General features: G+C 42.6%; 1 protein-coding gene and 1 pseudogene across 3 annotated transcripts in view; one reads left to right on the top strand and one right to left on the bottom strand.

Annotated features, from left to right (window-relative positions):
* Positions 1-23,667, top strand: part of Frmd4a (FERM domain containing 4A) — a 579,690-nt gene that overhangs the window by 143,464 nt on the left and 412,559 nt on the right. The window lies entirely within an intron of this gene.
* On the bottom strand, positions 13,489-14,592 carry LOC117713728 (UPF0688 protein C1orf174 homolog pseudogene; annotated as a pseudogene).

Raw genomic sequence — 23,667 nt, 5'->3', positions numbered from 1 at the left:
CTGGCTGCGCTGATGTTCACAGGATGAGTCCTGCATTTAAAGGAAAGAGCATGCCCAGCTCTCACTGGAACATCCTCTGAGCTCCTCCTCTGGTTTAGAGCCCGGAGGATGGGGAAGCCTCTCTATTGAAAGTAGGTTAATGCATTCTGGAAAGCGTTGTGTTCTCAGAAAACTCGCCGACCTGCACAAGAGATTTCATAGCAGCGCTAATCAAACACACCTTGAACTTGTTCCGGAAGCCTATAGAAAAAAGCTCCAGGAGACTGATCCCAACCTCCTGGACATTTTTCTGCTTGACTGGAGTTTGCATTTTACTTGGAAAGGGACTGCCTTGCACATGGACTTTCCCAAGGAAAGCTCAGATGAAGAAAGGGCTACTGAATCCATGCATAACTTTGAACAGAGGCTGAAAGTTTTAAATAAAGCTAGCAATATTATTTTTCTTAATTAACTAATTTTAAAATTTAGGAGGCAAATAGCTCTTTAAACATGTAACAGTGGTGAAATCAATGGAATCAGGGGTTTATTTAACTTGTTTGATGTTTGGCTAGGGGTTCAAACACAAATAGAGCCTTTTGTCAACTAAATGGTTTTGGTTGCTTTTTTGTTGTTGCTTTGCTTTGTTTTTGTCTGTTGTTGTTATTGTTGTTTCTCCCTTCTAGTTAAGGGGCATGACTGTGACACTTTGAGACAACACTGGAATGTTAGGACATGCATGAAAGCACCACATCATACGTGGTGGACATTCTGCTGGGTTCACCCATCCTTTGATAATTACCCTTCATTAGAAGGACAGCCCCAAATGACAGTTGGTTACAAAGCTTCTAATTCCAACCCCTTGGCTGTCTGGCTGAGAGATCTCCTTGGAGACCCGTGTGGTGGCCTGTTGTTCTCCCTCTCCCTAGGTGATGTCAGGTTGCTTGCAGGCAGGGCCTTCCAAATGCTCTTCTCCGGATATGGCAGGCAGGGATCATACAGTTTTCACAGCTGCAGAGAAAATAGCAAGTGCAGTTGGCTTCTTATCTCTCTTTATTGACAAGCTGAGATCCGAATGCTTCATGGAATGGCTGTGTAATCTGTTCATTTGGCCAGCTTCTGAAATCCCTGCCTCAGACAAACTGTACTCACATTGCGGCTCTTGCTGAGACTGACTCCATCTAGGAATCTGAGCATATAACCCCATGCAAGCCTGACTCTCACAGACTTCAAGGGGAGTTCCCTATGGAAATGAGATAGTACCCAGACACTCCACAAATCATGCAGTGGGCCCATTAAAATTGCTTGCTAAGGTATACGGGGGAAATGGATGTCTGTGGGTCAGATTGTGCACATATTATGTTTGCTGGTTGAATTCACATCATGGTTTGGTTTTTGACGGTCACATTATCTAGTAAGCATTGAGACTAGAGGCTCGGGTCCTTCCAAAGTTCAAACCTGATATTACTACATACCAAATTGACTCTGGTTCTGACCTTCCAGTTTTCTGGTTACAAGGGATTTGTACCTGTGGTTAAATTGCTTCTGTGAATTCTCTTTTAATCTCCTTTTTTTTCCCCCCTCACTCTGGAAATTGATATCTTCCTATTTGAAAGTTCAACATACATTTGAATTTGGTAGCCTACAATAAGTTCTGCCAACTCAGGGAACAAGACCTGACTATATAAGGCTCAAGAATAATATCCCACTCCTGAGCCTCAGCTTCAGTCTCTGAATTGCTGAGTTGTGTGTTGTTGAAAGGAGCCAGTGATTTTAATTTGACAGAGACTGGCAACACCAGTGATGCCTTGCCTTTCTTAAACTTTGATCACACTATGCCCTATTACACTTACACTGGAATGTTTTCCCAAGTTGATGAGGTTTTAGCTTGAAATGTCTGGTTTCCTAGTATCGTGGTTGGGCAGACAAAGGACACTTTCTTCAGCAAAATTTTGGTGGGTAATGGTTACTTAATAACTTCCTGACGATTTAAAGCAAGTGTTGAGATAAACTGGACATCATGCGATAATTTCATTATGCCGTGTAATAGACTTAACCAGTCTAAATCATAGGTGCTTAATGCATTTTTATCTTGGGATTTGCATAATTGACATATAAATATGCATGGGATTCATGGGGAGGGGACAAATAGAATGGGCAAAATGGTCAGGCGTGCTGAAATTAAGGCCATTTCCAGGAGGGCACCTGAGCTTCTTCTGTCTCCTGGGTGGGTGGCCACACTTGACATACCTAGAAACAGACAGGGTGACAGCTGGCTTCCTCTAATAACAGTGTATCGTGAGCCACCCAGGTTTCAAGCACAGTTCTGGCCTTCGGCTAGATTTACTTGACTTGGACTCACAGTTCATGCTTCTTTTTGGATACTATAAACCGGTGGTTCTTGAACTTCCTAAGGCTGTGAGCCTTTAATACAGTAGTTCCTCATGCTGTACTGACCCCAACCATAAAATTACTTTCATTGCTACTTCATAACTGTAATTTTGCTACTGTTATGAATCATAATGTAGACATCTGATATGCACGATATCTAATATGTGACCTCTTGAAGGGTCATTCAATCCCCCCCCCAAAGGGGTTGCCACCCACAGGTTGAGAACCACTTCTATAAACCAATCTAAGAGAGTCATTAGGCCGTTGGTTATATTTCTGACTGGCCTCTTAGCAAGCGCTAGCACAGGCATGGGATGCAGGAGCACAGCAAATGATGCTTGCAGAGGCAAGGTGGAGAGAAAGAAGGGAAAGAAGCTAATTGAATTGTTATTCCTAGGAGGGCAAAGGGAAATAAGGTTATTCTTTGTTGCCTTTGTGTTCCTTGTCAATATCTCTCCTCAATTCCATTCTTAATCATCCAACCTCTTCTGTTCTCCTCAGTCTTCTGAGTATTGCATCCAGGGATGAGGAAGGGGAAGCAGCCTCTTGTTTTTAGTTTCTTGGGGTACCTTTATTCCTGCTGTGAACGTTGCAGCAAGAACCTGGTGACGGCAAGGAAATCAGCCAAGTGTGGCCTTTATGGATGCAAGGAGACGACTGTAGCATAGGAAAGAGATGAAGAAGGAGGGGTGCTGGGAGAGGAGGAGATAGGAAAGAAGAGAAGACTGTAGGTGTGGAGAGGGGAAAGAACAGTAAGTAAAGGTAGGGAACTGGAGAGTGGAGATGTTGGAGGAAAATGAAAAAAGGGGGAAGTGGGAGGAGAAAGGAGACATGAAAAAGAAAAAAGGGGGTAAGAAAGGGGGAATGGAGGGAGAGGGGAGATGGAATGATTGGCCAGACTTCATTACAGCTGTGTTTCGTTAAATGTTTATGCAGTAAACAGAACACAGGTCCACAGTAACCTCTCTAGAAAACATGAGCAGCAGTTAACCTTTAAAGCTTCACAGCTATTTCATGTGCTAATTGAAGTTTTTAAGAATACTCACCACACTGCTGCCTTTAATATCTGTTCTGGTTCATGATTACCTACATCCCCAGGGACGGTACATTTTGATGTGTCTGGACCTGTCTTATTTCTGACTTCAAGACATAAAGACATTGCGTCATTTTCTGAATTAATTTTTTTTTTTTTTGGAATGGCTTTGTGACACAAAATAACTTTCTAAAGAATATCCTCTGAGAAGAATGGTCTTTCTGATAAAAGGGATATTTAAAAGAATGTGGAGGCCTATCTTTTAAAGAAAACTGTCTGAGGCTGAGGATATAGTCTAGTGGTAGAGAGAGCATGTGTAGAATGATTGGGGACTTAGGTTCAACCCTTGTACAAGGCATGCACACACGGAGAGAGTGAAACTTGCTGCATGTGAACTGAAGTAATCTCTGTAACTCTTCTCCTCAACTCAAATTGCAATTTTGGAACTGCATTAAGGAAATACATGTAAGCTGGTAAAAATTCTAGAATTACAGGTAATCTAGACATTTTTTTAAAATCAAAAAAGTACAGTCACTCTGTGGTTATTTCGATTAATTATCATAGTGTCTAAAATACATCAAGTCACTTCAAATTTTGCTAAACCTGCCTGAAACTTCACCAGACCTCCGTGGAGCAAAATTCCTTAAATGATCCATTGTGTTCCTCTCACTTGATTTATCAATGCAGGCAAACTGTTAGACCCTCTCCTTCAAAGAACGCTATAAATCAGAAAACTTAAAAAGCATGTTTTAGCCTGTTCAGGGCAAAACTGAGGAGGCCTTGGCAGTGGCTTTCAGCTCTACTCACCAGGACTATGCATAAAATTATGTCGCGCTAATGACAGCCTGGGTCTCATCTTAATGAGGACTCAAATTAAAGAGGACTCACAGAACTAGTGAATGACAGGCTTAGATGAAATATAAGAAAATATTTGTTAATAGCAAAATATTATCCTAAGAAGTGTTGAAACAGTCTTGAAAATAGAAGCCTCTGAGGCAGGCCAGGGAGAATTCTACCCAAGAACATATAATCCTGTGTGACAAGCCTGGAGGAGCTGATGCAGACATTCTGTGCTTTTATGCTGCGGTGTCATTTTCACCATAAAGCCGGAAAGCCAGAAATGGGTTTGTGCGTGAGGCATGCAGCAGATCTCCTCACCCAGAGCCCCTACACATCATGTGTTGAACTGTTGAACTCAATTCAGCAAGCAAGAAACAAGCTCGTTCTTCTCTAGAATGACCCGGTTAAAGGCATCTGTGAGTTGTGTAAAAGACGTGGCAGCTACAGAACTACTCATTTGGTTAGATTTTCCTGTGGCAGTCGGCTTCCCGTTACTGCGGACAACAACCTGAGGTGACAAACTTGTCAAGAAAAAAAGGTTCATTAGTTTTGGAGGGTCATTGATCTCCTGGGCCTGCTTCTCTTGGGACTGTGGCACCTACCATGCTAGGGATAGGAAAAAGCTGTCCACCTTGTTGCGATAGTAAAAGCAAAACAAAGAGCCATCCCACAGGACCCTTGAAGACCTCCCTCAAAGGGAACTAAAAATCTCCCATTAGACCTTGCCTCTTAAAGTTTCTATCCACCATCCAGTAGGACCAAGCCTGTGACATATGGGCTTTTGGGGGACACTCTAGAGCCACACTAATAGAACTCTCTAAAGAGGTGGTGGACAGGGTGCTATATCCCATGCCAGTTAGATTACCTGGGTTCAGACTCTTGCTGTCACCTCCTCTAGCATGGCCTTTCTGAGTCTCGGTTTTCTTGCATACAAAATAAATATGATAATAGAATCTATTTTTTTATTTATTTTTATGCACGTTTCAATGTGAGTTTATATGTACCATGTGTGTGCAGGTGCCAGTAGAGGCCAGAAGAAACCATTATATGCTCTTGAGCTGGAGTTACAGGTGATTGGGAGCCACTCATTGTGCATGCTAGGAACTAAACCCAGGTCCTCTGCAGGACCCATAAGCTTTCTTAACCACTGAACCATCTCTCCAGCTCCAGAACACAGGGCCTGTATCCTAGATCATTATGAGAAGCAAACCCATTCACTACCAGTAGGTTTCAGCATCCCACAATAAACATAATAATAGTATGAGTGCACGAAAAATTAGATGAGTAAATATGGACAGAAGTGCAGACTCATGATGCACGTTTGGCGCAAGTTGTCCTCCTGAGAACCAAACAGAAAAAGCAGATGATCTGTCTCCCATATGATATAACTGTAATGTAGGGAAGGCTTCACCTACCCGTGAGCTCCCTGCCAGGTAGGGTCTTCACCTGTCACCTGTCAATGTGCAGCTCCAAGGGCTCAGGGGGAAGCAGATGCCATTGCAGCATAAATCAGTGCTCATTACAATAAATTCTTTCTCAAAGAATGATCATGGCAAATGGGATGTTTAAAAGCCACAGCATCAGTACCAGTCAGGAGGCATCCGATCAATTAAAGAACGACCGCTCTTCTTTCGTATGCTTTCAGTCTTTGAGGGAGAGATGTGGGTTATCTCATGCAGTCTTCCCTAGAGTAGATAAGATCCTGGAAGTCTGCACCCTGGAAGTGAGTTCCCCACCCTCAACTCCTGAGACATCTATTTATTATTCCCTATCACGCCACTGCCTGGAACCCTCATGAGAGAGTCTGTATCTCACCTGGATTGCTAGGGTGCCCAGGATCTACTCGATTACTGTGTCCTATCCCACTAAGACCAGAAAAGCCTGTCAATTTATGTGACCATTACAAAATAAAATGTGTATGTGTGTGTCATCTTTGTATATATAGAATATTTTTATTCTGTTAAGAGTTGAACCTGGGGTTCACATGCTGAGCATTGATCCACTGAGGTACATACTTAGCCCAACAAAACAATATTAACCAAAAATTTGAAAACAGAAAACTAGTATATACATATGTTATAACAGCATTCAAATGCTTAAAATAGTCATACTAACATATTAACATACAATATTTATTTATAATATATTAATGTTTCAAAGCCTATCTGAGATCTGGTGGGAAAAAAATGGATTAATTAAGGGCTAAGGTTGTCAGTGAAGGAAGAGACAGAGCAAAGCTACTGTTCTACTCCAGAAGAGAGATGAGAAGTGAACAGGCATGAGAGCCCTGGGCGGTCATAACCGTGCTCAGATGAAAGCCATTCCTATCACAGACCAATGCAATCCTGTTGGTTCAAGAGGTATTATGGAATCTCTGGGAGATTTCTAGATAGCCTCGTGGCCAGGGCCTTTCTCCGAGGGGTCAGGAGAACCTGGGGGTCACTGCCAGGGGCTATCTTCAAGGACTACCAGGCTACAGACAACTTGACAAAAGAAGTCAGGGGAGGCTCCAAGACACTGACCTCACGCTTTCTATGCAAACTGGAATATGGACACGGCTGAGCATGGAACCCATCAAAACAGAGAACAGGAGAAATGAGGCTTTGCAAGTTATCAAAAGTCGAGGAGTTGATTTATTGGTAGTAATATCATTTATCTTCAGGGGGGACCAGTTTGCTACATCCCCAGCAAGGAGAGAGGCCGTGAAGCTGGCAGATAACAGAAGGACACAGACCGTTCCTCACAGCTCACTTATTTATCCATCCAACAAGGACTTATTAAATGTTCCTCTTGAGAGTTAGGCAACAAACAGGCTTCCTTCTGTCAAGACAGCACAAACAACAGGGAAAGTATTAACAAAGAGATCACAGCAAAACAAAGCAGTTTCCCCTAGAAAATAAAGCGGGGGAGGGGGGACACATTCTAGAAGCTGAAGCTGGAGACAAGAGTTTGTTTCTGAGGCCACATTGCTTCTCAGGAAGTATGATGATTTTAATACAAGTGGATGATAGTAACTGGAAAAATTAACCCCACACTGATATTCAAGGAGAATTGTGGTAATGGTAATAGCTTCGTGCCGTCAAAGGAATAAAGATGCCTTCTGGAAGATTCTGTTAGTCTCCTTTATTTTACACAAAGAGCACAAACTTATATATTTCAAAATGGGGAAACTGAAATTTAATTATTTCTCCCAAAATTTCAAGCAACATGTTGTATGTAATGCTATCTTAGAAAACACAGGGCAGGGTACTATGAAACTTGACCAAGATTAAAGTTTTTTCTTGAAAAAGTTTCCTTGAGAATAGAATAACACTCTATTATTTTTGTAAAAAGTCTGCTACTCTTTGGTCTCTGTAGATTTTTAATTGGAGATATATATTTAGTGTGTCTGTGTGTGTCTGCGTCTGTTTACCTGAGTGTCTCTCTCTCTCTCTCTCTCTCTCTCTCTCTCTCTCTCTCTCTCTCTCTCTCTCTCTCTCTCTCTGTGTGTGTGTGTGTGTGTGTGTGTGTGTGTGTGTGTGTGTGTGTGTGTGTGTATGTGCCTGTGTTGATTTGTTTTCTGAGTCAGGGAACTCACTATATTGCCCAAGCTGACTTTGAAATCCTGAGCTCAAGTGGTCTTTCTTTCTTTCTTTCTTTCTTTCTTTCTTTCTTTCTTCCTTCCTTCCTTCCTTCCTTCTTTCCTTCTTACTCTCTTCTTCCTTCATCCCTTCTTCTCTTCATTTCTCTCTTCCTTCCTTCTTCCTTCCTTCCTTCTTCCCTCTCTCCTATCCTTCCTCCATCCCTTCCTCTCTCCCTCCCTTCCTACCTTCCTTCTTCCTTCCTTTTTCTCTCCTTCCCTTCTTCCCTCCCTTCCTTCCTTTTATCTTCATTCCTCCCTTCTTCCCTCCCTTCCTTCCTTCTATCCTTCCTGATAGGATACAGACATGCCCCACTAAAACCAGTGAAACACTTTCAACTTATATAATAGAATTCCCCACTGTCCATAGTTTCACCTTCCAAGTCATATTTACAGTCAAGTATGTTCTAGGAATGCTAAATATAAAAGTCTAGAAATTATTTATAATGTTTAACTCATAAGCATGATTGAAATATTGCACCATTCTACTCTTGTCCCATCCAGAACAAGAGTCACGCCTTTGTCCAGAGTATACACATAGCATACCACACACTTAGTAGGCATTCCAGTTATCAGATTAACTGAGTCATATTATGCCTGTATGTGAGGTCAGGTACCCAGTGAGTGTCTTGGAGTGTGGGACAACTATACTTTCCAGGTTGTGTATATAGTGGATAGCTCTTTACTGTGTTCCTTATATGTCTCTCGTAGGTACACCTTAAAGATTGTCACATTTTGTCTAAGCTGAACATACTTCTACCTTCTGACCTTATAGTTATAGCTACAGAAGGTTTTGCCAGGAATGTAGTTTGGCAACAGCCAGTCTTTATATGGTTTAACATACTAGAGAATGGCAGATAAAACACTTAAGCCAATTAGTCATTTTTCATAAAACCTATTTCTGCTTAGGACACATTGTAGTAGCACCTCAATGCTTTGTGGAGAGCCCCCAGACGTTCCTGGGATAAAGCTAAACATAACTTTTGTTTAATATGTGTGTGGTCCCTCCCCTTTCCTACCAGAAGAAACAGCAATCCTGAATTTAATGTTTATCACCCCTTTTATAGATATTTTATTATAAATGTTCTCAATGAAAATGATATTATATATGTTTTAGGGCGTTCAGAAAATGGTAGCCTAAATGTGTTTGTGTCCCCATGCATGCATCTTCTGCAGTTTATTCATCTCACTCAATACTTTTGTGTAAAAGTCACCATATGGATATATAAGTAGCTGAAGTCCATTTGTTTTCCCCGCTGAACAAACTGCTTGAATACAATCTTGCCACAAATCATAGATGAATCCTCTGGTGGGCAGACATTTCCATTACAAAATTACAAACCATACTTCTGTGACTGCACTTACATACATTCCCTGGAGCACATGAACAAGTTTGCGAGTGTGTCCACTTGGGAGAGGAACTGCTGAGCTGCGAGACAGAGGCACCCCAACATTAAATCGCTCTCCACAGACACTGATGAGTAAGATGTGGTTTCTTGGTTCCTACACCGACACCCTCTCTTCACTGTTTTGTGGCAGGTGCCTCAGTGCACAAATGGGATGAGTGGGGCTGAGGAGACAACTCAGTGCCTGCTTCCCAAGAATGGGGACCTGATTTCAGACTCCCAAGGCCCACATAAAAGCTCAGCAAAGCAGCATGTAACCACAACCCCAGGGCTGGAGGTTGTGGATACAGATGGATCCAGAGCGTACACTGGTCAGACAGGCTAGCCAGTGGGAAACCTTCTAAATAACTGCAGAAGGTAGAGAGTGACAGAAGATGCTTGACATCAACTTCTGGCTTCCACATGCATAGGCACACTTGCACAAACATGCACATGCATGTATACACACATGTGTACACACACATACATACATGTGCACACATAAACACAAAGTATGAATTTACTGTGATTGTTTTATCATGTCCTAAAAATAAAAGATTTTATTACTCCTCACCAAGCCTCCATCCACCCACAATCTTTGATAACATTTGCTGTCCATGTCTTCACTCATGCTTCACGAGTATGCTTGCCATTGCATGTGGCACCAACCAGCAAGACCTGATCGGAGGTCACTTAAGTTGACTTTCTGTACACAAAACTCAAAATGATGTAAAGAAACGTGATAGATTTTATGACTCAAACCAAGTTCATGTTCTTTCAAGCTGTTGGAGGACACTTTTCATCCAGGAAGACACAGCAACCTATTCTCAGACTTCTGGTTCTTTCTTCTTGACACTTAGGGTCTCCTTGATTGCTAATTATTTGTGACTACCTCTGCCTGCTGGGCTCAGGGGCATTATTAAGGTATAGTTAATATGGTCTCTCTAGGTGTTATATGTTGTATTATGTATTGGTATGTTATATATTTTCAATACTAGAATCTTAAAAATACAAAAAAGCTGACAGCATGCTTGCTGGGTAAAGGCACTTGATACCAAGTCTAACAACCTGAGTTTAATCCCTGAGACCCACATGGTGGAGGGAAAGAACCTATCTATGAGCCATGGCATACATGCACACTCATACACACACACACACACACACACACACACACCAAATAAAATTGTATTAGAAATTTAAAACCATACAGAATATGAAAAGATTTTGAACTAAGTTCAAAATCACTTTATACATAGTTCAGTACTAGTCTCCTATCATCTGATCCACCATATTTATTTAATGCCAATAAGAAAAGGCCAGATATTTGTCTAATACAAATGATGCTTCTTTGCCAAACATAGACCCGGAGAATCACAGTGCATTATTCAAGAGTTTTCAAGTTTGATTAGAGAAAGGAAATGATAGAAGAAATCAACTTCTACCCAAAACATGGTGACATAGGAATGCCCCACTCAAATGATCCACCAAATGGCAGGCAGAAATGGACTCATCTGAATAGTGGTATCTTCCCATCACCACACAGCTGCACCAGGGCTATTAGAATTGTATTCACTTTATGTATGTTTGTACTTGAACTTTATTGGACTGTGCAGTTTTATAAGAACTTTAAGGAGATTAGTTTTTAATAGTTATGCATATTTAAGGAGCCATAATTAAGACAAAAATAAGTTAATGAACACTCGAAGGGCTGGTAATTGATTGTCTTGGACAGGATCCATATACTCCTTAAGTGAGATTAATGCATAGAGCTGATATGTCTTTCAAGTCTTACAGATATCTCTGCAAGGACAATCATGAGCATTAGAGATAACTTACTCATCAACCTAATATGCTTGGGTACCTACTACTTGACTTCTTTGACTGAGACCCTGTTTTTCTTCATCACCTTGCAGTTCTATCGTAACTCATACGGTGATCAAAATTCTAGAGAGCTTGTAGTCCAGAGAAAGAATCTCTCTGCCCAGCCTCTCTAGAGTCATGCGGGGAGAGCTAAGACATGAAGAGGAGGAGGAAGAGGAGGAGGAGGAGGAGGTAATAGACAGGAGAAGAGGGGGAGGAGGAAGGAGGAGGAGAAAGGGGAGGAGGAGGAAGAGATAGCAGGCAGCTGTGACTTCTAGTCAGAAAGAAAGGCTACCAAAGGCAGAAGCCAGAGCCATGTGTCTAGAGTCAGAATTACAGCAGGGATGCCTGCAGGAGCTAAGTTCAGTAGAGAGGCAGCTCAAACAAGGGCAATTTGAGGCAGAGAAAGATTCTCCCTTCTTACCTGCCCAACCTTCTCTCAGCACTTCCCTCTGGCAAAGCCAGTTAGCCAGTCTTGGAGTCATGTTTTCTTGTGAAAAGAAGATCCAGGAAGCCGGGAACAGACACTAGAAAACAACTTCTCCCAGATTCTGTCGTCTGGTCTGATCTCCTCTTGGATAGTTCCAATCGACAGTGATTGCTTAGACATAATTCTATACTCTATACTTTAGTAGAACTTAACACAATGCCAGAAAAGGCAAACGGTGTTCCCGCTCTGTACACCAGGACTGATTGGCTGCTCTTCTGCCTGGGGCCCTTGTGTGTGTGTTCAGAAAGATTGATTGATTAATATTATCTGTCATAAGAGCAGAATGGGAGGTTCCAAGTCATAATTGGTATAAACTACCCCCTTCTGCGCCATCAGACAAACCATCCCAAAAGGAGCACACAGAAGGGGCTTTTGTATGGAGCAGATATGAACTTGATACTATGAACCCAAATGTGTAAGAGTGTTCACTTCTTTATCATTTTCAAATTAATTAGTGTGTATCTTAGTCTTCAACTCTGTCTAGACAGGCAATTCAGTTTTCCCACTTTCTCACAGGGCACATGGAAAATAGGAAAAAAAAATCTTTGTCTTAGTTAGGGTCACTAGTGCCATGATGAAACACTGTGACTGAAAGCAACTTGTAAGAGTTCTTCATCAAAAGCTGTGGGGACAGAGATCACACAGGGCAGGAACCTGGAGGCAGGAGCCATGCAGTGGGGCTACTTACTGGCTTGTTTCTCATGATTCCCTCAGCCTGCTTTCTTATAGAACCCAGGACCCCTAGCCCAGGGATGGCGCCACCCACCATGGGCTGGACCCTCCCCCAACAGTCACTAATTAAGAAAATGCCCTACAGGCTTGCCTAGAGCATTTGATCATAGAGACATTTTTCTAATTGGGGTTTCCTCCTCACAGATGACTTAAGCTTATGCCATAAAAACTATCCAGCACCTTCTTACACCACAGTTCTCTGTGATCACCACAGAGAGCTCGTTGTCTGGCCAGCAAACTAGAGGGTAGATGGCTCTCTTCCTCTACCCAACTTTGCAAAAGCCTGTGCCCCTTGAGTCCCAAGAGCCTCATGCTACCATCTTCCCCTGGGTCCTTCTTCTTCCTGGTGTATTGACAGGGAGGTACAGATCTCTGCTGCGCACACACTGTTTCCGGACTGGGGAATCTCTTCTCTCCATATATTTATATATATCATAGATGCTCCACGAGGAAATCAGAAGTAGACATTTGCTTGCTCTTACCGTTTTTATCAGCATAATCAAGCTGCCTATTAGGCATCCTATGTATTTTATTTGTATCTGCCTGTTGGTTTTACATTTTATTTTCAAAGACAAATGCTACATATGAAATATAAATATTGACCTTACAGCAGTAGACCTGAAGGATGGTTACCAGAGCCTAGGCATGTTTGGGGAAAGGGAAGTAGTTAGTATAATATTGTATTTTTTTCATGTGTATGTGCATATGGTAAGGTTGACTGTGTGTGTATTTATATGTGGGAGGCACATGCACATATATGCACATGTGTATGTGTGCACATGCAGGTAGAGATCTGAAGTTGACATTGTCTTCTTATATGGTTCTCCATTATATTCATACCTTATTTATTGAGGCAGGATGTCTCTGTTGAACCTAGGCTTTGAAGACTTGTTATTCTATCAGTCCTTCTCCAAAGATCTTCTGTCTCTGCCTTCCAAGTGCTGGAATTACAGATGGGACACCATGTGCACACAGCATTTGCATGGATTTTGGAATCCCATCTCCTGTGGTTCTGCATGCACTTGCATGGCATGCACGTTGATCAACACGCTATCTCCTTATTCCTCAGTCAGCTGTATATTTATTTTTTTATTTTCAAAATACATTTTATTTCCTTCTAGTACATACTTCACAAAAACTACCACAAGGTAAATGATTAGCTTCACTCAAAAATGGGAGTCCTTCCAGAAGAAACTGAGTTCACCTCCAGTGATCAGTTTGGCATGGAAAGTAAGCTTGTGTTACCAAACAAAGGCACTCAGGAATTTCCCACTGCCCATTCCCCTGTGCCAGCCTGGTGTGTCTATGAAAGGAGGAAAAGACATCTGCATAGCAGTGGTGGCAGCAGCCTGTGGCCACAAGGAACCTTCCATGGGAGCCAGGTGTTTGTGCTGGTGACATTCATGTCGATTTTGCATTCAATTAAGAACATGTTCCTTTGAGGATGCCAGGTAGAAATCTTCAAACTTACTGCCTCATCCCCATCACTTTACGCTTTGCATCATCCTCACCATCTTTGGCTCTGAAGTGTATTTTTCTGAATTCTTCTCTGCTCATCAAGATGAAGAGGCTGGTGGCAGATCCTGCACAAGCTCAACATTCCCGAAGAAGTGGGTGACAGGCATGGGATGGTTGCGGTCATCATTTAGAAAGATGCTGCTGTCCATCTGAAGCACAGGTGCCGGCGCCTCCTATGCTGTCCTCAGCATAGGCTCCACCTGTCTGGCAGAACTGTCCTCAGGCTCCTGGGCTGCAGCAACACTGTTGGCTTCTGCCACAGGCAGGGCACCTTCAGCCTTTGCTGAGGATTCCTCACTCACAGGCTTGGAGCAGCCCTAGGGAGACACTCCGACCTCCAGCACAGGGACACAAGCCTCAGCACTGTCCTCTGCAAACTTATTTTCACAAGGGGCCACTGCGGCCACTTTTGGTAAAGAAGAAATGTCACTTATAGGGTCAGGTTTTTGAAGTGGGAATTTAAGGGTTCTTTGGAAAGTTGGTTGGATGGTGTTTTGCTGAGGCAAACACATCAAAGAACGTTTCACTGAAGCGGACACAGGTGAAAAGATGTTCTGCTAAAGCAAGCACATGAAAGGACACGTGATGAAGGATTCTTTGCTAACAACACACATGTACTGGTCTACTACATCGCGTAGTTGAGCTGTGTTTGTTGAGACGAATACACTAAAAAACTTCTGGTGGTGGTGCTGCAGTTTCATGCTGTTTCCTCTGGGCTAACCTGCAGAGGTGATGTCAGCTGAGACAGACACATGCTGAGGTAAGACCCATGGAGGACACACATGTTTGGAGGGTATACATAGGACCCAATGGACAATGACAGAGGCCGAGTTAGGCTTGCTTACAGAGCTAGCTGTGCAACACTTGTGGGTCTCACATCTTCGCTGATCCTCACTGCGCTAAGAGAGACACAGCTGAGAACTTCTCCCAGCATTCCCCCTGGTCCCTCTTGCTTACTAGAGCTGAGTCTGGGGCCTGGCTGTCTTTGCTAGGTAGTGCCACCACTGCTGATCCGTTTCTGCTATCCCGGCTCTACCGAACTGAACTGCTGGTGTATCTGTGAAGTGTTTGTAAGTGGATTAGGCTGCCACTGCTGACCCGCAAACGGAACTGCTCATCTCCAGACAACACAGACAAGAATTGTTCCAAAGAACCTTTCTAAACAGGTCCACGTCTCCATATCCTTTCTTTCCCACTACCTCTGGTAGGTGGTAGGCTAAAAGGGAGGTTGAAGTGTTTAAGAACCATCATTAAAAATAAGGTTTGAAAAAAAATTAAAGTTACAGGGTTTTGTAATCCTGCCTTCCCAAGGTGACCTTAGTCATACTTGAACTTTTTTGGAAGTGCATCTGTCTGTAGCCTTGTGTGATAAGGAAGACAGACGTGTTGTTTTGACAGATGTGGAGCTAGTGATGTCCCCTGCAGAAGCCAAGCTGCCTGAAGAATAACTTCAGGCCTGAAGGCACACTAATTGGACTCCACCTGTGCTCCTCATGGGTCAGCACCCCTGCCTTTTTGCCCCCTTTGTTTTGTATTTAGTATTCTGAATAATCCTTTGACTTTTCCAGTGAAGTAAGTGACTGTATTCTGGTTTAATCACATACTGATTTCTTTTCCAGCAAATTCTAGCTCCCCATGAGAAATAGGGCAAGGGTCCTATTTCTGTCCTTTCTAGCTTCTCCCCACCCCATGGCTGCTCTGCAGTCTCCTCGGGAAGCATGGTGTTGTCTTTGCAGTGAGCCTCTTTTCTGAAAGTCAGTTGCTGAGATAGGAAGTGTCTTGCAAGCAACCTTTGCTTTTGGGAAGCAATGAAAACGTCCTTCAAATGAGGAGCACTGGGACCTGAGGTTTTCTAGAAGCAGAAGAAAAGATAAGGAAGAAAGAAGGGAAAATGACATCTCCAGAATATAAACTTACAGGTTTCCTAAGAACCATGACCTGGGGGCTTTGGGGAATAGGGTGGGGATGAAGGGTGGGCAGCGGCTCTTTTTATGGTCCAAAGGCTTACTCTCTCCACCAGACCTACCTTCCTTCTACAATGAACAGAGACCGTTGGCAGAAATTTCTTTTGTATCCTTGCCATCAATTTACCCAACAGAACAAATTAAGGGAGGGAGGGAAGAATTAGAAAGGATTATTCTGGCTTATGGTTTCATAGTGTTGCAGTCCTCTGTAGGAAGGGATGCCTGGTGGAGTCACCTAGTCCAAGGTGGCAGAAACACAAGGCTGGGCAGTTATTCAGATGGTGCCAACCAGGAAGCAGAGAATTCAGCAGGGACAGGAGTGGGAACATGACCTTAAAAGGCCAGCCCCAACAGTCTATTTTCTTCCCTACCAGGATCCATCTCCTGAAGGCTCCACTGTTTTCAAAATTGTACCATAAGCTGGGGCCCAAAATTCAAATCATGATCCAGAGGGGACATTTCAGATTCAAAACGGACCCCCCCCCCAACCCCCATGCTCGGGAGGCCCCAGTAAATAGAAATAGCCACAACTTCTAGATGGAACTTAAAAAACTGAGCAGTCAGGAAATTGCCTGATCTTGGCCTCTCAGGAGAGTGTACAATTTCTGACCATGTAACACAACCAACACACAGATTGGCAGTTGCAATTCTAAACGACGTTTCCTCTAGATAAAAGCCCAGAGTCGACCGATTACATGGTCTTTCCGTGAATGGAGATGGAATTGGTAACCTGCCTTTGTGGAGTAATTTCTAAAAGTGCTGATGCGTTTCTACCTTGTTTCATTAGCCAGCGCTTATTGGAAGGAGAGGTAGGGAGGGGGATGGAAATGTGCAGGTTGGGGGTCTTGGCTGTGAGTGGGTTTCCTAGGAAACCACCTGCGATCAAGTGTGGCGCGGGCTCTCAGCGACGTGGAGGAGGGAGAAGTATCAGAGTGAATGTATATAGAGAAAAAGAAAAATAAATCATTGCCTGAGCCCCTAGGTCTTTAATTAATGAAGAACATACACTATTTTCAGAGGAATTCCTTGGAGCAGCAGATGAGATGGAGACAGGGATGGGGGCGGGGCATGAGGAAGGGCGCATGGGCTACATCTGGAAATTATCTAGCTCAATTTGATCCCATCAATATGCAAAAAAAAAAAAAAAAAAAAAGCAACATGTGAGCGAAACAAAAGCATCAGCCCTGTTTCTGCTTGGCACAAGCAAAACTGCTTCTGAGAACGAAGGTGAAGCCCCTGACTCTCAGCAGATCACAGGCTGGTGTATGGCTGTACCCCAAGTAGTTTCATCATCTTCATTTTCTGACCCACAGCGAGAAGTTGGCGCCTGGAGGAAAGAGAGCTGGCTGGGATTAGCATGGCCCCTTAAGGATGTAATGCATGGTCATTACCTGTCCCTGAACACCTGATCATCACAGCACCGCTCCTTCCTGAGAGTGGGAAATACAATGCTGATGGACTAAAGGAAGTGTGTGTTTAGTCTCATTTTCTGTGATATGATATCCTGACAAATGTAGCTTGGGGGAGGGGGAAGGATCCTTTTCCTTAAAAGCCCACACAGCTGGGAAGGAAATCAGGAACTTGAAGCCTTAAATATAAGTCAAGAGAAGAGAAATAACTGACCCCCTACTTTTTTATTCCTGTTTCTGTATTCTTACACAATTTAGGGGTTAGCCTAGGTAATGGTACTGCCCACAGTGGCCTGACTCTCCCTATATCAGTCAGCAATTAAGACTACCCTCCACAGGCTAACCTCAACTAGTTACTTCCTCATTAAAACTCTCCTCTGGTGAGTCTATGTTGTATTAAGTTAACAGCTAGAACTAACCAGCACAGGGAGAACTTAAAGGTTTATTAATTTGCTTCAAATATAACTAATGTACAAATGTACATAATATGTTACAGGAGATACCAATCACTTAATAGACTTATAAATTTATTTATTTTTATTAAAATGGATGTGCTTCCAGGACATGAGTGTTTGGTACAAGCAAAAGTCCTTGAAAGTGTACACTTGGACAGTGAATAAGTAATGCATGATAAATTTTAAAGCATTTAGCATACACTAAATTAGGTGTAGCTTAGCGGTATAGCACTTGCCTAGCACGTAGGAGGCTATCAGCTCAATCCCTAGCACTACAAATAGACATGTGGAATGTGGCTTTTAGTTTCTTGTGACAACTGTGAGTTCCCAGAAGCATCTAGGGTGAGGACTTGTTACTTCTGTGTTCTGGTGTGTAAACTAGGTTTGTTTTCAGTGGAGTGTATATAATCAGTCGCACATCACAACTCATTTGTAATTACAAGTGTGGAACTATCTTATATGTCTGGGTACGTACAGAGGAAGTAAAATCTTAAGAGCAACCTAATAATTTAAAAATTGCATGAACACCATAAGGTCTCGCCTTGGGTTTTAAAGCTATGTGTTTCTGGATCAAAACATCTTTATAATAATGGAAGAGGAAGTTTATTTGCTTCTTTTAAAAATATTGAAGAAGGACTGGGTACAGCCCAGTGATAGAGTGTTTGCATAGCAAGTGTAAGGTAATGAGCTTATTCTCCACCACTGCAAGATGGTGGTGGTGGTGGTGGTGGTGGTGGTGGTGGCAGAGGAGACTGTGGTGGTGGAGGAAGCAGTGGTGGTGGTGGTATTAAAAGTTTATTCTTAATTCTGAATCCTTTTGGAAGTATCTTCCCTCCCTGTGTTCTCTTGACATAGGAAAGCCCTGACTGAGATCATGGTGATCCTATTTTAGTTGACTCTGTTGACAGATTAAATGATGACTTCTACAAAAGAGATAAACACAATAACATGGTTATGCACATGAAATCTGTGTACCCTCTGAGCCTGGATCCTGAAAGGCAATGCAATACGTTAGTTTCTTTTAATGTCTGCTGCAGACTCAGAAATGGTAAGAGAATTCAAGCACCCATCATATGTTTGGTAGTACTGAGTCTTCTTTGACAACTTCTATATAGATCCATATCGATATCTTTAATGCAGTGCATATCTACACAGAAAATCTCCCTCTGTGATGGTGTAATAGCCATGAGTGTGTTGCTCTGGGTAAGGATGTATGTATCACTGTGGGGTTAAGAACGGCACCCATAGGCTCATGTATTTGAATGCTACATCACTGAAGAGTGGAGCTGTTTGAAAGAACCATTCAGATTAGGAGGTGTGGCCTTGCTGGAATGGGTGTGGCCTTGTTAAAAGAGGTGTGGCATTGGGGGTGGGCTTTAAGGTTCAAAAGTCCATGTCAAGCCTAGGCTCTCTGTCTCTACAACTCTGTCTAGGATGAGGATGCAGCTCTCAGCTGCTGTTCCAGCATCTGCCTGCATGCCTCCATGCTACTCACTGGGAGGATAACGGACTAAGCCTCTGAAAGTGTAAGCAAGCCCCCAACTAAATGCTTCCTCTTATAAGAGTTGCCTTGGTCATGATGTTTATTCACATCAATAGAATAGTGACTGAGATACACTGGAACTACATTATCTTCAGATGCCTTATGATAGGAGTTATGTGACTTATCATTTCATTAAAGACAAGGAAGTGAAGGCACAGACAGTGACTGACTACCTTCCATAGAGAATGGAAGAATTAGGATTTCCACTGAGGCTATTGTAGACCTAGAACCCACAAGCTTTATGGGATGTCTGGTCTCTCACTGCCTTTTGTTTCCAGCTTGCAATGCTGCTAGTCTTAAGAACCATCTGGCATGGCTTTGGACTGCCTTACCCATATTGGACCTTCTGCATCTTGCTCAATTTGACCTATATATTATTCTCTAGCTACAGGTTGGCAGTTCCAGCAGTCAACACATCCTTGGTTTTGAAAATCTACAAAATCAGGTCATCTTTCAAATCATCCCACTGATCCTAACCTTTGTTTATTTCTCATTAATACATTCTGTCCAAAAAGGAGTCCAAGTAACTATAATAAAAATTATGCAGTTATGCTTATTAAAGCAAAATGCAATATTGCAAATGGGAACAGGAAATGAAGCAAATAGATGATTACATATTTACTGTAATTAAGCATTACATTAAGCTATTACTCTGTCAATTACCTGTACTGATTATGTACAGATCTGCATTTTTTCCCCAACTCACATGTTTGGAATGTGCTATGTAACTTGGGCTGGACAAAGATTTTTAAAATGAAGATGTGACTGTGTCTGTCCCCAAAGGGTAATACCTATTTTGGGGAGGAAAATTTGACCCACATGAACCTGTAACTGAAAACTATATTATATAGAAACCATATCTGTGTTGGGTTGTTAATGTTGTAAATACAAATCCTGAAAAGTAAAATTCCAGACAGCTTCGGGAATACAAATTACTGGATTTCCAAGATTTTGAAATTCATCGGTGACCTGGTTATTGATCTTATTGATCGTGGTCAGCAAGGAGGGGTTAGGAGGAGGTCAGAGGAGGTCTGGAGAATATCACCAGCTGCAAAATTAACAGAAAATTGATAGGAATGCTAAGTATTTGGGCCAGGGGAGACAACCCAGTCAGTAAAGTCATGGTTGTACAGACATGAAGACTTGAGTTTAGTCCCAAACACCATTTCAAAATCAGACATGAAGATAAATCCTATCATCCCAGAACTGGGGAGGCAGAGACAGGAAAATCCCTGGGGCTCACTGGCTACTGGACTCTATCTAGTTAGTAAATTTTATGCTGAGTGACAGACTGACAGACTGTTTCAAAAGATAAGGTAGAGAAGTAATTGAGGAAGATGCTGGACATCATCCTCTAGCCTGCATGTGCACTCGAGACACACACACACACACACACACAGAGAGAGAGAGAGAGAGAGAGAGAGAGAGAGAGAGAGAGCGCTTAAAGAGATGATTCTTCCTAAATTACTCAGAGCCAGCAATGGGATGTGTGGGAATTCTCCTTTCCTGTGGCTTTCTTGCTTACTTAGCAATTCTGCTGTATTGTTGTCACCCTCCCTGTGGATGCCACTGATACTTCCTCTCTTTGTCCTTCTATGCCCGTGTGTATGCTCCACTTCCTGTTTCTCTATATTTTATATATGCCCATGGCAACCTTTCTCCAAGTCAACCAGAAGTGAGCTTTGAAGTAACCCTCATTCATTCCTTTGTTCTGCTAATCAACCACCAACAGCTTCTGCAGGTCTCAGTTAAACAAAGGAGCAGAGGGACATAGTTCCAAAGGACCTCTCCATTCCTAGAGCCCGTTTTCTCATCTTTGCCTAAATCTGGTCACTTCAGTCTCCAGTCTTTCTTGTGACCCCTTCAGACTTCTCCACAGTTCTGCTACTCCTCCATGATTCCTCACTGCCTGTGCTCCAGAGCCAAATTTTATATGAAACAATCAAGATTCTTTTCCTTAAACCAGCTGTCTATTGGACTCCAGGCTTGGGAAGTTGCCCCATATCTTGAAGGCTTGTAGATGGCCTCCTACAGGGGAAAGCAAATTTCTGCAGGGTAACACGGCATGAGAGGCCCCTTTTAAGTGGTATAAACTGTCCCAAGGCAATATTTAAATATGGGCAAATGCCACGGGTATCCATCATGAAACAACTGTAAAGATACATACATTAAAGGCTGGGGATGTAGCTGAGTGGTGGAGCATTTGACAGATGAGCACAAAGCCCAGGCTCAATCCTCCAGTAGTGAAATACAAATAGACATTGTCAGTGGTGTTATTTATAGCAGAGACTCATGAGGTTTAGTGTTTTTTAATGTGTGGACTGAAAGCTAATACATCCTAACTTTGCATCCAAAGCAAAGAGCCTTGCCTGATCATAATACAGAGTGCAGCAGGACCTAAGTGAGAGGGAATAGGGGGAACTCTTCGGGTGAGTGGACTTTTGATTTTGCTGTTGTCGTTGTCTTCCCTTCTGTCTCTCCTCCCTTTCAAAGCCAATTCTCAGAGGAGGCCTCCAAAGACCAATGCCTGATGGGGTTGCACTGTAATTCCAATTAATTACCTAATTAAAATTAAATTTTATATACATTGGTATTTTGCCTGCGACTATGTCTGTGCATCATTTGCAGGCAGTATCTGTAGAAGCCAGAAGACAGTGTTGGACACATTGAGACTGAAGTTATAGATCAGTGTAAACCACCACATGGGTGCCTGGAATGGCACCTGGATCCTCTGGAAGGGTAGCCAATGCTCTTAACCACTAAACCATCTCTCCAGTCCTATAATTTGTATTTTGTGTTTATGTGTGTGTTTCAAAAACTTGAAATTCTAAGGCTGTTTTTTTCTTTTGACTGTCAGCTAGCCTGTGATGAGGAAACTAGGGGACACTGAAACCCTCAAGAGCAGAGAGGCGGTATCCCCCTCTCCCTACTTTGCTCTCCTTTTTAGCCTCTCCATAACTAGGAGGCTAACTCCAGCTTTTCCTTAGTCCTGCCCCTTTGCCCCATGCCTTGAAGACAATCATACTGCATTAGTGACTTGTCATTGCTGTGACAAAATGCCTGTCAAAGGTAATTAAGAAGGAAGACTTTATTTTGTCTCACGGTTTGAAGGGACATAGTCAGTCACGGTGAAGAAGAAAGCATGGTAGCAGGGATATAAGGCAGCTAGTCACAATGTGTCACATCCACAGCCAGGAAGTGGGGATAGTTGAATACAGGCCACAATGTCCTAGATGCTTAGGAAGACCTAAGCATTGTTTGTGGTGTATGTATTCTAGGCAAATCCTTCAAATCCACATGTTAGGGCGGATTTCCAGCTAAGACACATAGCTTGATGCTTTGGTTTCTTTTAATTCTTTTAGGTATTTTCTGGAGTTTTGACAGTATTTATACTCTGAGAGACAGCTACCATGAGACTGTACCTTCTGAGCGGTCAGCGTTTTCCTCAGTCGCATTTTCATTTAAATCACTTGACAGTTACCTTTAACAACAGAACTGCTTGCTCTGCTTAGAAAACGTGGGCTCAACAGTTCACAGATGATCATCAGCCCGTGTACATAAACGATGCGCACGTCTTGAATAACCATTACTACGGATGGAGAGGAAGCACATTCAAGGGATTTAGTAAAAGAAGACTGGAAAATTCTAGTTAAAGCTAAATATTTCCTGTTCACAGCAGCTTTGTTTTATAATAAAGTGTTGTCCATTCCTTGTAATGCTTCCATCTGTAACATGGGCTTTATCATATATAATTGATCATGATAAAAACCTGTCACCCCAGCTCTTTTTATGAATCTTCCTCTTTTTGAACATGGCATGTTAGAGCAAATACATGCTTTGTGATATTTAAAGGGAAATAAGATTTTATTTGGCCAATCAACCTTTATTGAATTCTTTTTCTACAGCAGGATCCAAAGATATAAGTAACTGGTAGTAAATGTAAACTAATCTCTCTCTCTCTCTCTCTCTCTCTCTCTCTCTCTCTCTCTCTCTCTCATCACTCTCTAAATATGACCAAGCACATAGTGGTGGAAACATATAGAGAAGGAATCGGAAGCAACTGTTATAAAATTTTGGAGAGGAAGGAAGCCATTATAGTGACCTGCAGTTACAGTGGCCTGTGGGTAGGAGAGAGGAAGAGAAGACCTAGGGTGGTTACCCCAGGAGGATTCATGGGACAAGAAACCTGGAAGGTGAGGCTCAGCTTCAGAGGGGAGTAGCTGGAACCTCATCATTGGATGGAGTGTGAGGAAGGGTATTTTGGGTCAAAAGGCAAAACAGGACGAAAATGCTGGGCATGGTTCCTGGGCTGAGACTGTTACCTGACCAGGGAGCAACAGGGACAGATTGATCAGAGAAGCTATTGGTGCAGGGGTTGTACTGTGTGTCCACCTCATTTTCTTACAAAATAATGATAAATAGCTGCTGCTGCTGCACTCTGCCTCCTCCTCC

Source organism: Arvicanthis niloticus, chromosome 8 (assembly GCF_011762505.2).
Source record: "Arvicanthis niloticus isolate mArvNil1 chromosome 8, mArvNil1.pat.X, whole genome shotgun sequence".
In the NCBI taxonomy this organism is placed as follows: Eukaryota; Metazoa; Chordata; class Mammalia; order Rodentia; family Muridae; genus Arvicanthis; species Arvicanthis niloticus.
Note: the sequence above shows the minus strand (reverse complement) of the source record. Positions and strands in the feature narration are given on the sequence as shown.